Source organism: Eubalaena glacialis, chromosome 8 (assembly GCF_028564815.1).
Source record: "Eubalaena glacialis isolate mEubGla1 chromosome 8, mEubGla1.1.hap2.+ XY, whole genome shotgun sequence".
Taxonomy (NCBI): domain Eukaryota; kingdom Metazoa; phylum Chordata; class Mammalia; order Artiodactyla; family Balaenidae; genus Eubalaena; species Eubalaena glacialis.
The window spans coordinates 110,343,883-110,359,325 of record NC_083723.1 but is presented as its reverse complement, the minus strand read 5'-3'; the positions used below and the strand labels follow the sequence as shown (position 1 = coordinate 110,359,325).

The 15,443-nt window shown below is 40.6% G+C and overlaps 1 long non-coding RNA gene across 10 annotated transcripts in view; it reads left to right on the top strand.

Annotated features, from left to right (window-relative positions):
• The window catches only part of LOC133096472 (uncharacterized), a 117,684-nt gene that overhangs the window by 14,593 nt on the left and 87,648 nt on the right, over positions 1-15,443 (top strand). For 8 of the 10 annotated variants that reach the window (XR_009701789.1, XR_009701792.1, XR_009701783.1 and 5 more), the window contains exon 2: positions 12,350-12,482. The exons of the other annotated variants lie outside the window; for them this stretch is intronic. This is a non-coding gene — a long non-coding RNA (uncharacterized LOC133096472). The remainder of the gene's footprint in view (positions 1-12,349; positions 12,483-15,443) is intronic. 10 annotated transcript variants of the gene reach the window in all.

Here is a 15,443-nt window from a genome sequence, read left to right as displayed (position 1 = left end):
AGTCAGGAGATTTGGGGTCTACCCCCACGATCTGCTATACTAGCTGTGTGACCTCAGGATAAATTGCTTAAAACTGTTATCCAAGTTATTTGTCTGTAAATTTAAGATGTTAAACTACATAACCTTTAAAGATCTTTTTAATATAGCAGTCTTGGATCCCACAGAGTACATAAGTACTTATCCTATGTTGGGGCCCTGCGTAGTATGGGAGAAATATAGTCTTTATTCTCAAGAAGCATATCATTTCATGAAAATGTGACTTGTTTTAAGTAGTCAGTTATAAGATGACATTTTTCTTTTTTGCTCTCTAGGGTGAATTTGGTTCAAGCCATTTTAGCCCCATTTATAACTAACTTTTCTTCATCTGTTCTGCTATCTCTCTTTCTAGCACCCAGAAAATGACACATGATACAATCATGGTCCAAGAAACCAAATCCTGTTATTCAGCACATCTACATGGCTTATTATTTGTTTCTCACTTCTTTTTTCTTCCAAAGTTACAACCTTCAACTGATATAGATTAAAATTTTTCTAATGCTTTTCACAGCTGAGATTATGATGGACTAGACAGAATGACTCTCCCACTACTAGATGACTAGAACCTGGATAAGTTTCAAGCATAGTTTTAATACATCACTGACATACAAGAAATAAGTGGTATCCGCATGTACCAAAAATGGAAAATGAAAACAACTAAATTTGGAATGATGAGCAGTTTAAACAAATGAAAAGGCTAGGATTGCCTTGAGGGAAAAATGTCAATACCAGCACTGGGATTAGAAAATTAAGCCTTGGGATTTCTGCAAAGTGGAGAAATAGAGACACAGATGTAGAGAACAAATGTATGGACACCAACGGGGGAAAGTTGTGGGGGGCGGGGGGGGATGGTGGTGGGTTGAATTGGGAGATTGGGATTGACACACATACACTAACATGTATAAAATGGATAACTAATAAGAACCTGCTGTATAAAAAAATAAATAAAATAAAATTCAAAAAAAAGGCATATTTCAAAAAAATAAATTAGAACCTTTATAAATAAAATATAATTATTGAAATTAATAACTCAATGGATGAAGTAAACAGCAGAATATATGCAGGTGAAGAGAGAATTAAATCTGAAGGAAATACTCAGACTATAATGCATAGAGACAAGGCAGTAAATTTGAAAGAGAGGTCAGCTACATGGAAGATATAATGAGAAAATATAACACATCTAATTGGAGTTCCAGAAGGAGAAAATAGAAAAAAAAAGGCAATATTTGAAGACACAAAGGCTGAGAATTTCCCAAAACTGATGAAAGGACATGAATCCACAGATAAGAGTCCAAGACAGAATAGATGCATAAAAAGAAAGTCATACCCAGATATATTTTAGTAAAACCAAAGAATATCAAAGACAGAGAAGATCTTAAAAACAGGCAGAGGAAAAAGGTAGATAATTTACAAAGGACAACAAGTAGATATCAGGTTCTCAATAGCAGCTATGGAATCCACAACACAGTAGAATGATAGCTTCAAAGTTCTGAAGAGAAAATAACCATCAACCTAGATTTGTAGGTTTAGCAAAACTTTTTTTCAAGGACAAGGGAAACAAAGACATAGTCAGACTGACATAGATTGAATTTACCTCCAAGAAACCTTCCTTAAAGGAACTTTTAAAAGAATGCACTTTAAAAAGAAGAAAAATGATTCTAAAATCAAGTTCAGGATACCCACATGCAAAAGAATGAAGTTGGACCCTTATCTTACACCACATACGAAAATTAACTCAAAATGGATCAAAGACCTAAATGTGAGAGTTAAAACCATAACACCTTTGGAAGAAAACATAGGGGTAAATCTTCATAATCTTGGAGTTGGCAATGGTTTCTTAGATATGACACCAAGCGCACAAGCAACAAAAGAGAAAATATACTGGACTTCATCAAAATTTAAAAATTTTGTGCATCAAAGGACATTATCAAGAAAGTGAAAAGACAACCACAGAGTGGGAGCTATTATTTGCAAATTATATAAATGATGTGTCTAGTATCCAGAATTTATAAAGAACTTGTACAACTCAACAACAAAAAGACAATCAAAAAGTGAGCAAATGAGTTGAATAGATATTTTTCTAAAGAGGATGTACAAATGGCCAACAAGCACATGAAAAGATATTCAGCATCATTAGTCATTAGAGAAATGCAAATCAAAACTGCAATGAGATACCACTTCATGCCCAGTAGAATGGCTATGATTATTTTTTAAATAAAAATAAATATCACAGGGACTCCTCTGGTGGCGCAGTGGTTAAGAATCCACCTGCCAATGCAGGAGACACAGGTTTGATCCCTGGTCCAGGAAGATCCTACATGCCGCGGAGCAACTAAGCCCGTGCGCCACAGCTACTGAGCCCTCGAGCCCGCGTGCTGCAACTAGTGAGCCCGTGCACCGCAACTACTGAGCCCAGGCACTGCAACTACTGAAGCCCGCACACTCTAGGACCCACGTGCCGCAACTGCTGAAGTCTGCACGCCTAGAGTCCATGCTCTGCAACAAGAGAAGCCACCGTGATTAGAAGCCTGTGCACCACAGAGTAGCCCCTGCTAGCTGCAACTAGAAGAAGCCCGCATGCAGCAACGAAGACCCAAAGCAGCCAAAAGTAAATAAATAAATAAACATCACAGATATAAAAAACAAACTTATGGTTATCAGGGGGAAAGCAGGGAGGGATAAATTGGGAGATTGGGATTGACATATACACACTACTATATATAAAATAGATAACTAATAAGGACCTACTGTATAGTACAGGAAACTCTACTTAATGCTCTGTAATGACCTATATGGGAAAAGAATCTTTAAAAGGGTGAATATATGTATATATATAACTGATTCACTTTGTTGTACACCTGAAACTAACACAACGTTGTAAATCAACTAGACTCCAATAAAAATTTAAAAAAAAAAACAACTATTGGTGAGGATGTGGATACATTGGAACCCTTGTACATTGCTGGTGGAAATTTTAAATGGTGCAGCCACTGTGGAAAAATGTTTGGTAGTTCTTCAAAAAGTTAAACGAAGAATTACCATATGACCCAGCAATTCCATTCCTAGGTATGTAACCCCCAAAACTGAAGACAGCTATTCAAACAGATAATTGGATACAAATGTTCATAGCAACATTATTCACAATAGCCAAAAGGTAAAAACAACCCATATGTCCATCAATGGATGATGGATAAATAGATCTGGTATATCCATACAATAAAACATTATTCACAAAAAAGGAATTAAGTACTGATGCTTGCTGTAATATGGATGACTCTCAAACACATGCTAAGTGAAAGAAGGCAGACACAAAAGGTCACATATTGTATGATTCCATTTGAAATGTCCAGAGTAGGCAAATCCATAGAGACAGCAGGTTACTGGTTGCCAGAGGCTGGGGAGAGGAAGGAATGGAGAGTAACTGCTTAACTGGCATGGATTTTCCTTTTGGGGTAGTGAAAATGTTCTGGAACCAGATAGTGATGATGGTTGCACATCATTGTGAATGTACTAAATGCCACTGAATTGTACACTGTAAAATGGTTAAAACTGTGAATTTTATGTGAGTTTCACTGTAGTAAAAAAAGTTCACAGATGTAATTAGCAAACGTGGGTAAATCCAGACATTGTATATTGTGATAAATGATTATTTGTGTTACTCTAAAAATGAGATAATAATAGTACCCAACACAACATGTGAGTTGAGAACGGGGTAATCAGTTAAAGCATTTTAAAGTCCTTATGAGACCCTATGAGAGCCATTGACTTTCAAGTGCTTTTGACTGTAATCCACAGTTAGAAAATTGCCACCCAGTGCACACACATACATATATGACTGAAACAAAAATTTCATAAAATAATGCTTGCTGTGTTATATGCTGATATTTTCTAATCTAATTAATTTCATTTTTTAAAATGCTGATTGTGTCCCATTTAAGTTGATTTCATGACCCACTAAACGGATTATAACCCACCACTTGAAAAAACTAGTGTAAAGAGCATGTGGTGACACCCAAGTAAAGATATGGGTAAGAAGAGAAAATAAAGAGAAGAAAGGGTCTTGAGCAGTTCAGTATTGACTCTAATAACTGTATCCACAAGCATCTGCAAGTGGTGAATTGGCAGTATTTTTCAAAATCTTTTGAAGATATCACCCTGTTCCAGTATTGGAATCTCCATGGGGCAAAATATTTCTACTAGTGCACTGGGAACCTTTTGAACAGTTGTGTATTTGTATAGTATTCAGTGAATTGCCAAGATAAAGTTATCTTGAGTTATTCAGTATGGATGTAGCTAATGGAAAGCATTTCATATCCATGCACATTGCCAAATAGTCTACTTCAATTTGAGGAAATCAGAAGGTCTGAGTGGTGGTCTTACACCTTGTTACCTTGGACAAGTCACTTCATTTCTCCTGGTTTCAGCTCCCTTATCTGTAAATTTTTTCCTAAAAAAGAAATCTGTAATTCACTCTAAGTCTACGGAAACCCCTGACTTCACACACTTACACATATACACACAAATGCATTGCATTGAGATTAAGGAAATTTAATGTAAACTCTTATGAACCACCCATGGCATTGGCAGTAATCTGTTTTAAAACAGAAAATGATGAGAAGTGATGATATATTAAGCATATTTTTTTCACATCTTTATTGGAGTATAATTGCTTTACAATGGTCTGTTAGTTTCTGCTTTATAACAAAGTGAATCAGCTATACATATACATATATCCCCATATCTCCTCCCTCTTGCGTCTTCATCCCACCCTCCCTATCCCACCCCTCTAGGTGGTCACAAAGCACCGAGATGATTTCCCTGTGCTATGTGGCTGCTTCCCACTAGCTATCTATTTTACATTTGGTAGTGTGTATATGTCAATGCTACTCTCTCACTTCGTCCCAGCTTACCCTTCCCCCTCCCTGTGTCCTCAAGTCCATTCTCTACATCTGCGTCTTTATTCCTGTCCTGCCCCTAGGTTCTTCAGAAACATTTTTTTTTTTTTTAGATTCCATATATATGCATTAGCATACAGTATTTGTTTTTATCTTTCTGACTTACTTCACCGTGTATGACAGACTCTAGGTCCATCCACCTCACTACAAATAACTCAATTTCGTTTCTTTTTATGGCTGAGTAATATTCCATTGTATATGTGGGCCACATCTTCTTTATCCATTCATCTGTCGATGGACACTTAGGTTGCTTCCATGTTCTGGCTATTGTAAATAGAGGTGCAGTGAACATTGTGGTACATGACTCTTTTTGAATAACGGTTTTCTCAGGGTATATGCCCAGTAGTGGGATTGCTGCATCATATGGTAGTTCTATTTTTAGTTTTTTAAGGAACCTCCATACTGTTCTCCATAGTGGCTGTATCAATTTACATTCCCACCAACAGTGCAAGAGGGTTCCCTTTTCTCCACACCCTCTCCAGCATTTACTGTTTGTAGATTTTTTGATGATGGCCATTCTGACTGGTGTGAGGTGATACCTCATTGTAGTTTTGATTTGCATTTCTCTAATGATTAATGATGTTGAGCATTCTTTCATGTGTTTGTTGGCAATCTGTGTATCTTCTTTGGAGAAATGTCTATTTAGGTCTTGTGCCCATTTTTGGATTGGGTTGTTTGTGTTTTTGATATTGAGTTGCATGAGCTGCTTGTAAATTTGGAGATTAATCCTTTGTCAGTTGCTTCATTTGCAAATATTTTCTCCCATTCTGAGGGTTGTCTTTTTGTCTTGTTTATGTTTTCTTTTGCTGTGCAAAATCTTTTAAGTTTCATTAGGTCCCATTTGTTTATTTTTGTTTTTATTTCCATTTCTCTAAGAGGTGGGTCAAAAAGGATTTTGCTGTGATTTATGTCATAGAGTGTTCTGCCTATGTTTTCCTCTAAGAGTTTTATAGTGTCTGGCCTTACATTTAGGTCTTTAATCCATTTTGAGTTTATTTTTGTGTATGGTGTTAGGGAGTGTTCTAATTTCATTCTTTTACATGTAGTGGTCCAGTTTTCCCAGCACCACTTATTGAAGAGGCTGTCTTTCCTCCATTGTATATTCTTGCCTCCTTTATCAAAAATAAGGTGACCGTATGTGCGTGGGTTTATATCTGGGCTTTCTATGCTGTTCCATTGATCTATGTTTCTGTTTTTGTGCCAGTACCATACTGTCTTGATTTCTGTAGCTTTGTAGTATAGTCTGAAGTCAGGGAGCCTGATTCCTCCAGCTTGGTGCTTTGTGATGACCTAGAGGGGTGGGATATATATCCCAATATATCCTTTGGGATAGGGAGAGTGGGAGGGAGGCTCAAGAGGGAGGGGATATGGGAATATATGTATGCATATAGCTGATTCACTTTGTTGTACAGCAAAAACTAACACAACATTGTAGAGCAATTATACTCCAATAAAGATGTATAAAAAAAATTTACAGCATGAGAAAGAAATATTATTTTCTTGGAATATAGGCACGAAGTTCCCATTGACAAGAAAGGCACTGCATTGTCTTGCTGGCTGTGCTTTGTAAAGCTCCTCCTCTGACCTGTTTCCAATGTCTTCTATGAAGACAAGCAGAAATTTTCTCAAGCCTGTCTTAGCCTGACCTTCAGTGACTGCCTGGGGGTTGAGGAGAGGCATGCAAGGATCTGTGTGGGAAGAAAGTAGGGCTGCTATCACAAAGATTACAGTTTATGCTTTCCTTATCTTGCCACCCTTTGTTGCTCTGTCCTTTTGGTTTCCTCCCATTAACAGGAAGCTTAAATAGTGTGTTTATAATCAGTTATGCCTCTGAAGTAGATACTTTTGGCACCACTCACATCCCCTTGGCACTCAGTATTCCTGTACTGTACAGGATACTGATTCCTGTATACTGATAGCTTTCTGTTGCCAGTACCTGCATCCCTTAGCCTGAGAGCTTCTCTGACCACACGAGCATGCTGGGTGCCAGGCTGACTGGAAGTGCCAGGGAGTTAACATCCTTGGGAACAGCTCCCATGACAGATGGGAGTTAGTAGCTAAATTCTCCATCTTTCTCATCCTTGGGGTGGGACAATTCTCAGGTGTGCTCTCCACCACCTCCCAGGGTTGCACAATAGAAATGAGCCCCAGTTCCCCATGGTAGTAACATACTTGTGAATGCATCCTCCTCTGGCTACCTTCCCTTCCCTGGCTCACTGACCCCTCCCCTACCAATGCTTCTGGAGATCATCTTCCAAATAAACTAGCCTCAATCCTAGTCTCAGGGTCTGTTCTGGAGAAACCTATTCTAGGCTAGTTTAATATCAAGCAAACTAATAAAATAATATTAGAATGAACATATTGGGACTTCCCTGGTGACGCAGTGATTAAGAATCTGCCTGCCAATTCAGGAGACACGGGTTCGAGCCCTGGTCCGGGAAGATTCCAAATGCCATGGAGCAACTAAGCCCGTGCGCCACAACCACTGAGCCTGCGCTCTAGAGCCCGCGAGCCATAACTACTGAAGCCCGCGTGCCCTAGAGCCCGTGCTCTGCAGCAAGAGAAGCCACCGCAATGAGAAGCCCACGCACCGCAATGAAAGAGTAGCCCCCGCTCCCCGCAACTAGAGAAAGCCCACGCGCAGCAACGAAGACCCAACACAGCCAAATAAATAAATAAATAATGAACATACTGTTAATAAATCTTCTAACAGTTTAAATGCTTCACTTCACATCCAGCAATCCTAAAGACCTAGAATTCGCTTCGAGTTTACCTGGTGTTATCCCTTAAGTATTATTGTTAGAGAATTCTTTTCAGGTAAAGACCGAGTTTAAGGAATAATCCCCAAACCAAGGAAGTCTGTCCCACATATTTGAGTTCAGATGGATAGTTAGCTACTTGCTTTCTCAAAGCAAATTCGTATAATGTATATTATTTCTCAGCATATTAAGATACTTCTGTGTATAATAAAAGACATTCTTAACGTATTGATGTTTTGGTTTTACTCACCTTTGCCCATTTTTGGAAACAAAAATGGAAAGCGAGGATAACTTTCTGAAGGAAGAGAGATGGCTGACGCTGGTGCATGTATAGGCATGTATGTATGTGTGGACCAGGAGTCCTCAGCATTCTTTGCCCTCCACGCTCTCTTCCTTCAAAAACATGAACACAGCGACAACTAAAATATCCTGGCAAGTTTAGGTTTATGGATGTGCCATGAGTTAAGTTTGGTAAACAGCTCCACTTAATATTTTTATAGGTCAAGAATCGTAAGAGTATCACAAAATTGAAACAACATCAGGGTCCCATGGCCCAAGATGCTAGAAATCTTCTAGCACCAAGATAAATTTTACTCCCCAGCCATTAAAATATTTCTTCTTCAATCCCAATCCCAAATCCAGAGATTCAGGCCTGAAGCTTAGTTCCGTAGCCCGCTTCGAATATTTGTCTTCCAGGTAATTTAATATTAATTTCACTGTTTTTTTTTAACAGTGTAATTGCTACCTGATAAGGACTGAACCTTATTCTAATTTCATGTTTAATTGAATTACATATACTCTATGGTTTATATGAAGAAGAAGAAGAAGAAAACTCCTAGTGCCACAGGTTTGTGTCATGATACTTTCAAAGAAATCCTTGAGTCAACATAGTACAGTGCAAAGATACCTACTGGTCCAGTCCCAGATTTTCTAATTCTCCATCTCTTTGCTCATCAATTCACAATGAAAGACTTTGTACGCTTTCTGTAACCAGTATCCTTGTAAACATAACACCTTTCTCGTCCTCCCTTCCCCACCCATGTCTTCTTTCCAGAGGAAACTGGGGCAGGCGTTAATAAACATCTATTCTGGTTATTGTTTGAGCCTCCCCAGATCCATTCTCTGTTCTCCTCTGCTCAGTTCTTTGTACTGGGAGGCTGGCCTATGTGAACTGTGTCACCCTCTGACCAGTGGGAGGCACCAGCAGTAGACCAGATTGTAGGAGGAGAGAGATGCCAGGGTGTTTATTCCCTCCCACTCACTCACTGCCTCAGTGTGGTTCTATCAGTGGCCTCATCACCAGAACTACAGCTGTGGTTGGGCAGTCCCCTCTTGACTCCAGCTGTCAACCAGGCTCTGGAAATAGGGTTGACTCCCCCTGCTGTTCAGGCCGGGGATTACAACAGCCCCCTCTGTCCCTAGTCTCTGGGGGAGTCTCAACATCCCTCGCTGGCTCCTCTAACTCTGCCTATATCTCTATAAATAGTTCCTTTATTGAAAAGCCTCTACACAATAAAGTTGGGTATGCTCTCTATTTCTTGCTGAGCCCCTGGCTAACAGCCTCCGACCTTCAAGTTTTCAGCAGTCCATGACACAGTGACAGATTTAGGGATCGCAATCATTTCTCTGAGCCTGGAATCAAGTAAGTACCTGTGCAAATAGGGACATCACATTTCCCTCTGAGCACTCCCAATGCTCAGAGGGAAACGATGTCAGAAATTTAGAAAAAAAAAAGAAAAATAGACCTGTTTGTCCGCAGCACACTGTGCCATTTGATCTAGAAGCTCATAGAAAAATATACTTGTATCTTTTAGGGTCAAGAATGGTATTTTCTGGGAACTGAAACAGAATTGGGGAAAATCTGGTCATTTATTTAGCTATTGGTATATATATCAGTTAGCTATGGCCCCCCAAATTCTGTGTAACAAACCACCCCAAAGCTCAGTACCTTAGAATAATAATCATTTAATCTCACAAAGCTGCAGGTCAGCTGGGCAGTGGCTCTTCACCCTCCTTAGATGGATGACTAATTAAGACATGCTCTTCTCATGGTGAAGACCAGAGGTACAAGAGGCAAGCCCAACCACTCAAGCACATTTCAAGCCCCTGTTTATGTCACATCTGCCAAAGCAAGTCACATGGCCAAGCCCAGGGTCAAGGGGTGAAAGGGAGAAGGTGTAAATATTTTTGACAATTATCTACCACAGCAGGTAAACTACAGGAAAGTCACTCAAAGGCAGGCTACAATTTGTTCAGTTAAAGGGAGGAGAATTTTGGTTTCAGTTTTCCTCTCATTCATCACAGGTGAACTAGAGTGACTTTTTAAAATAGGCTAAATTTCTTGGCATCTAGAAAGTTTCTTATTACAGAGATGATATTGCCCTAGAAATAGAGGCATTTGGAGGTTTCAAATATTAAGCAAATGTTATTGTTATGGAGGTTCCATTATCTGTTCATGACTAAACTGGGATTGCCAGACTTGAGACCTGAATCTAGCCTTGTCCATTTTTTTTTTCTTGCAAGGGTCAGATCCCAAAAGAATTACTCTCATTCTGAATCCTGGGCTGAGAATCAGCACATCGCACTGAATATCCCTGTTTGTGATTCCACAATCTGGATAGCCAAAAAGAGGTCAAAGGATCCAAAATGAATACTTTCATATCTACACAGGCTTTCCTTAATTAGTGACTAATTTGTACTATAACTGAGGTTTATTCAATTTGGAAGGGGTTAAAGTTGAAGATTCTAACAGCTCTCACCAGTTTAGTATCTACTAATCTTTCTTAGCCCAAGGAGAGGGGAAAAAGTGCTTCCCTTGCATAGTATTGAAAAGGAGCAAAAAGTCCTTAGTTATCTTGGTCATCTTTGGGAAGGAAAGAATTGTTTAAAATGGTGAGCCCAGCAAAGAAAACAGCTAGAAGATCTGCAAGAAATCTCCGTTATGCTCCCAGCACAGTGTGTGAAGCCAATGAGTGTTTATAAATGATAAGTTAATTTCAAAAGAAACATTAGCTTGGGATTCTAGCTGTCGAGGGACAGTATAGAAATTCAGAGTAGAGAGATACCAATATAGTTTGCAGTCATGACAAACCATGTAGTTCAGATGATACTGGGACTGGACTTGAATAAGTTGGTTTGAATAAAGAAAAAGGAAAATGCACTGGGAGACAGTATGAGTAAAGTTTGGAGTTATGAATAAACATGATACATGGGGTAGTCTGTAGGGGGTAGTGAGGAGACCATCTTGATCAAAATGGAGAAGCAGTCATGAATTAAGTGGGTCAGAGATTGTACTGCCAGATCGTGAGGGTCTTAATAGGTGAAGGCCATTTCGATGTTATGTGGTGGATATTAGAAGCTGTTGGATTTCTTGGTGGGGAGATTATTTAGTGCAAACATCTCCATTTGTCACAACAGGCTGGTTTTCCGTATGATGCTAGGACAGCTTTTGACTTGATAGTAATGATTGTGGTGGATGAAAAAGGAAATGATTCACATGTATTTTAACTTCTTTACAAACTTGTTTTTAGCCTGAATCATAGGAAGAGTCTGTAGCCTTTTCCCATGGTTTTTGTTGGCAGCAGCTGTATGTTCCCATGGGAACACACATACTTACCTATCCAAACCTTCCTCTTTTATTTATGCCCTCAGCTTCTGTTCACTTGGATGTTTTCATCTTTTCTATGGAGCATAGTCACATATAAGTTTAGAGCACAGCCCATTTTTCTTTTGCAACTGAGGATTCATTCTGAATATTTTCAAATATATAAAACTCCAGGTAAAACTCCAAACCAAATATGATGGGAGGAGGCATTTGGATAGACCATGGAGTGATAACATCACTTTGAACACCATCTGTGGTAAACATTTTAGCTTTCTTCAGTGACCAGATAAAGGAAAGATGGCTCAGAGTGCTTCTTTGGTGGCTAATTCTGGAAAGCCTTTGCTAAATTTTAATCCAAAATAGGAAGACTCTCCCTCCCTCGTGTTCAAGAAGCTTGCAGTGCTGGGGGTGACATTGCCCTTCTCATCTCCTGGAGAGAAGTTCTCCTCTGACCATAACAGCAAATCAGCAAACACTTACTGAACTCTTTACTCATAGAGGACACACTAATTTCTATGTTACTTTGTTCCTTGCCAAATTCCAATGGCTTGAAATCCAAAATAGATGAAGTTAAATAAGAGCAGTTGTATGTTTTCAAGAAACTCTTGAGTTTGGTTACTGTAGGTTTTCTAAGATATTGCTTTCTTTAGTTTATACCAAAAACATCTATTGAGCTAGCTTCTAGACTAAGTGCTGGTGATTCAGACATGAATAATACTTCCTCTGGAGTGTTTCAGGTAAGACAAATACATAATAAGCTATAATAAAATTTAATAAGTCCTTCAACAGAAGTGCACAAGTTCTGTGGGAATGTTGAAGAAAACAATTCCGTGGTTCCAGGGTGGCCTTCACAGAGCAGAAGGCATTTGGGCAAGTCTCAAAGGGTGAGCAGGGTCTCCCTAAGTGGAGTAGGAGCACTTAAGGCAGAGAAGAGAATGAATAAAAGCACCAGTACATCAAAGTGCAGTGCTGGCTATTATTTCTTTTCATTCCAGATGATGCAAGTCAGGAATCCAGGGAGAGACAAGTGTCTGAGAGGCTGCCCTCCTCAAGCATGGTCTTCCCAGCTCAGCCCTGCTGCAAGCAGAAATTTCAGGACTGCAGAATCAGGCTGATTAAATCATAAGGGTAGGACTTCCTGGGGAGCAAAATATTTGCAAACACTTTCATGGAAATGGGACAATGGACTCAAAATAACTGCAGGTTTTCCAGACTATCCGGAAACGTGATTTCTGGAGGAGGAGCCATACTCTTCTAGAAGGAATCTAAGGGAAATGCCACAAGGTTTTAAGAACTTCAGGTGGTCCCAGCCTCCTTCCATGGTCCCAGGAATGCTTCCTTGTGGTTTTCCTGACCATGTATTCTTCACTTTACTATGAGTTCACTCCCTGTATTGTTTTCCTAGGGCTACCATAACAAGTTACCACAGGCGTGGCTTAAAACAACAAATTTATTCTCTCACAGTTCAGGAGGCCAGAAGTCTGAAATCAAGGTGTCAGCAGGATTGGTTCCTTCTGACGACACTGAGGGAGAATCTGTTCCATGCCTCTCCCCTAGCTTCTGGTAATTACCAGCAATCCTTGGCCCTTATAGATGCAGCACTCCAGCCTCTGCCTCCATCTTCAAAATGCCTCCTTCCCTGTGTCTCTGTGTGTCTTAAAGCTCCCTCTCCCCTCTCTTTATATGGATACTAGTCATTAGATTTGGGGCCCATCCTAAATCCTGGATGATCTCATCCCAAGACTCTTAATTACATCTGCAAAGATCCTATTTTCAAGCAAGGTCATATTCACAGGTTCCAGGAATTAGAACTTGGACATACCTTTTGGGGGAACAGTATTCAACTCACTATGTCCCCCCTTTCATTGCCCACATCCGGTGGCTTCTGAGCACTTGTAGCTGGGCTGTTAGACCTTGTCCAGAAACTGGATACTGGGATGGAAAGACACAGTACCATAACTCCCATTGGCGAGGAGTAAAACAAAGGTCCAGATTATCCAGAGTTTTCTTACTAGAATCTTTGACCAGAGGCTCATCAAAGATGTGAGCTCTACCTGCAAAAGGACCAGAGTAAAAATTTTTACTAGAGAAAGGTGGGGCTACTTCCAACACACCTTTTTTGCTTTTTACAGTCTCTGTGGTTATCATATGTTCATCCTCTTGTGAATGGGAACAGATTATTTACAACACTAACAGTTAAATGGAATGTTGGCTTCTGATCCCTTAGCTAGTAGGCAGCTGCAGGGTCCACCAGAGCCAAGAGGCTCAGCGAGGAAGGCTAGTTCACAACATTTATTGAGGGTAGAAGGGTTAGCCAATTGCTTCCTGCAAAATCCCAGATCAGTTTTTGTAGAGCAACACTTTCAAAATGGATTGAGTAAAGCTACTTCTACCTTACTTTCCCACAAATCACTTTTCTCTCTTTGCTTATAGCATATTCCCAAGAATCTTGGAATTCAGGATGACTTTGCCAAGAAAGTTTTATTTCTTAGCTAATTACTATATAATTTCCTGGAGCAAAATTACAGGTTGGGGGTCATAAATAAAACCTGCTCAACCTTGGTCAAATCTAATTTCCCCTACTCCATGCCTGCATGCAACAGCTGAACATGGCTGGAGAAAGACCCAACCTTGCTGACTGCTCTCACTTTAAATTGTGATCACTAAGCTCAAGTGGGCCTTTGGTGCTACTTGGCCATCTCTCTCCATTTCTCTCATCTATTCCCAATCCTGAATGACTATCCCATACCTTCTTCTCTCTCCTCAATCCTCCAACAACTCTTCCTCCTCAATTCTGAAATACCAGCTGACTTCGTTGCTTCTGTGAAAAATATTGCAATTCAGAAGAGAATCTCTACACACTCCCCCACTCTCTACGTGGCCATAGCTTCTGCCTTCTCTCTTTTACTCTCGATGAACGTGTACTCCTAAGGAAGCCCCCTCCGGTTGTGCACTGATCCCATTCCCTCTCATTTACTAAGGATATCACTTCTGTAGTTTTCCCTCTTTTGCCTGCCTCATCAGTTTTTCCCTCTTGACTGGATCAGTCCCATCAACATGCAAATGTGCTGCAGCATTTCCCATTTTACACACACACACACACACACACACACACACACGCAGACTCTCTCTCTCTCTCTCTCTCTCACACACACACCCCCCTCTCTTTGAGCCCCACATCTCCCTCCAGCCACTGTTCAGTTTCTCCACAACAAAACTGTTTGAAAAAGTTGTCTATACAGGCTGTCGCCGATTTCTCTTCTCTTTGGAACTCACTCCCTATCCTGAAGCACACCTCCAAAATTGATCCTGCCAAGGTCACCATGGTCTGCAAATTGCTAAATCCAACCATCAGTCCTCAGTCCTCAACTTAGTTGGCCTTTCTGCAGCATGTGACACAGTCACTCTTCCTCCTGCTAGGAGCACTTTTTAAACTTGCCTTCCAGGACTCCACTCTCTTTTTCACCAGCCTCTCCTCAGTCTCCTTTGCTGGTTTCTTCTCATTTCCTTGACCTCTAAATGTTGGAATGCTATAGAGCTTTGGACAGCTTTTCTCGCTAACCTCACTCGCTTTTGGGGTGATGCTGGATCATTTCATGCTGTGGCCGCCCCACCTGTATCCCTTCAAGACTCGCCAGTACACACAGAAGGCTGCTTGTTGGCAACCTTTCTTCTGAGTCTCCCTGGGTTAGGGGAGGGGTTAATGGCCACCGGGGCGAGGGGCTCTCCTGTGAGGAAGCTGGAAGTGCTGGAGAGTTAATGCCCCCAGAGCAGCCCTCAACCGAAGATGGACGGTAGTTCGGTGGATAATTAACCTCGCTTTCCAATCCCTCAGTTAGGATACCTGTCACGGAGCCCAAGCTCGCTCTGCTCGCTGCACAACAGGCCAATAAATTGGGAGACGAGTTGTTGGGGCAAGGAATAACGACTTTAGTCAGAAAGCCGGCAGACCAAGAAGATGGCAGACTAGTGTCTCAAAAATACCGTCTTCTCTCAGTCCGAATTCGGGCTCCTTTTATACAGAGGAAGGGGGGCGGGGCCACCGGGATGCCAACCAATGGCTGAGCGGGACTGCTAACGGTCACTGGC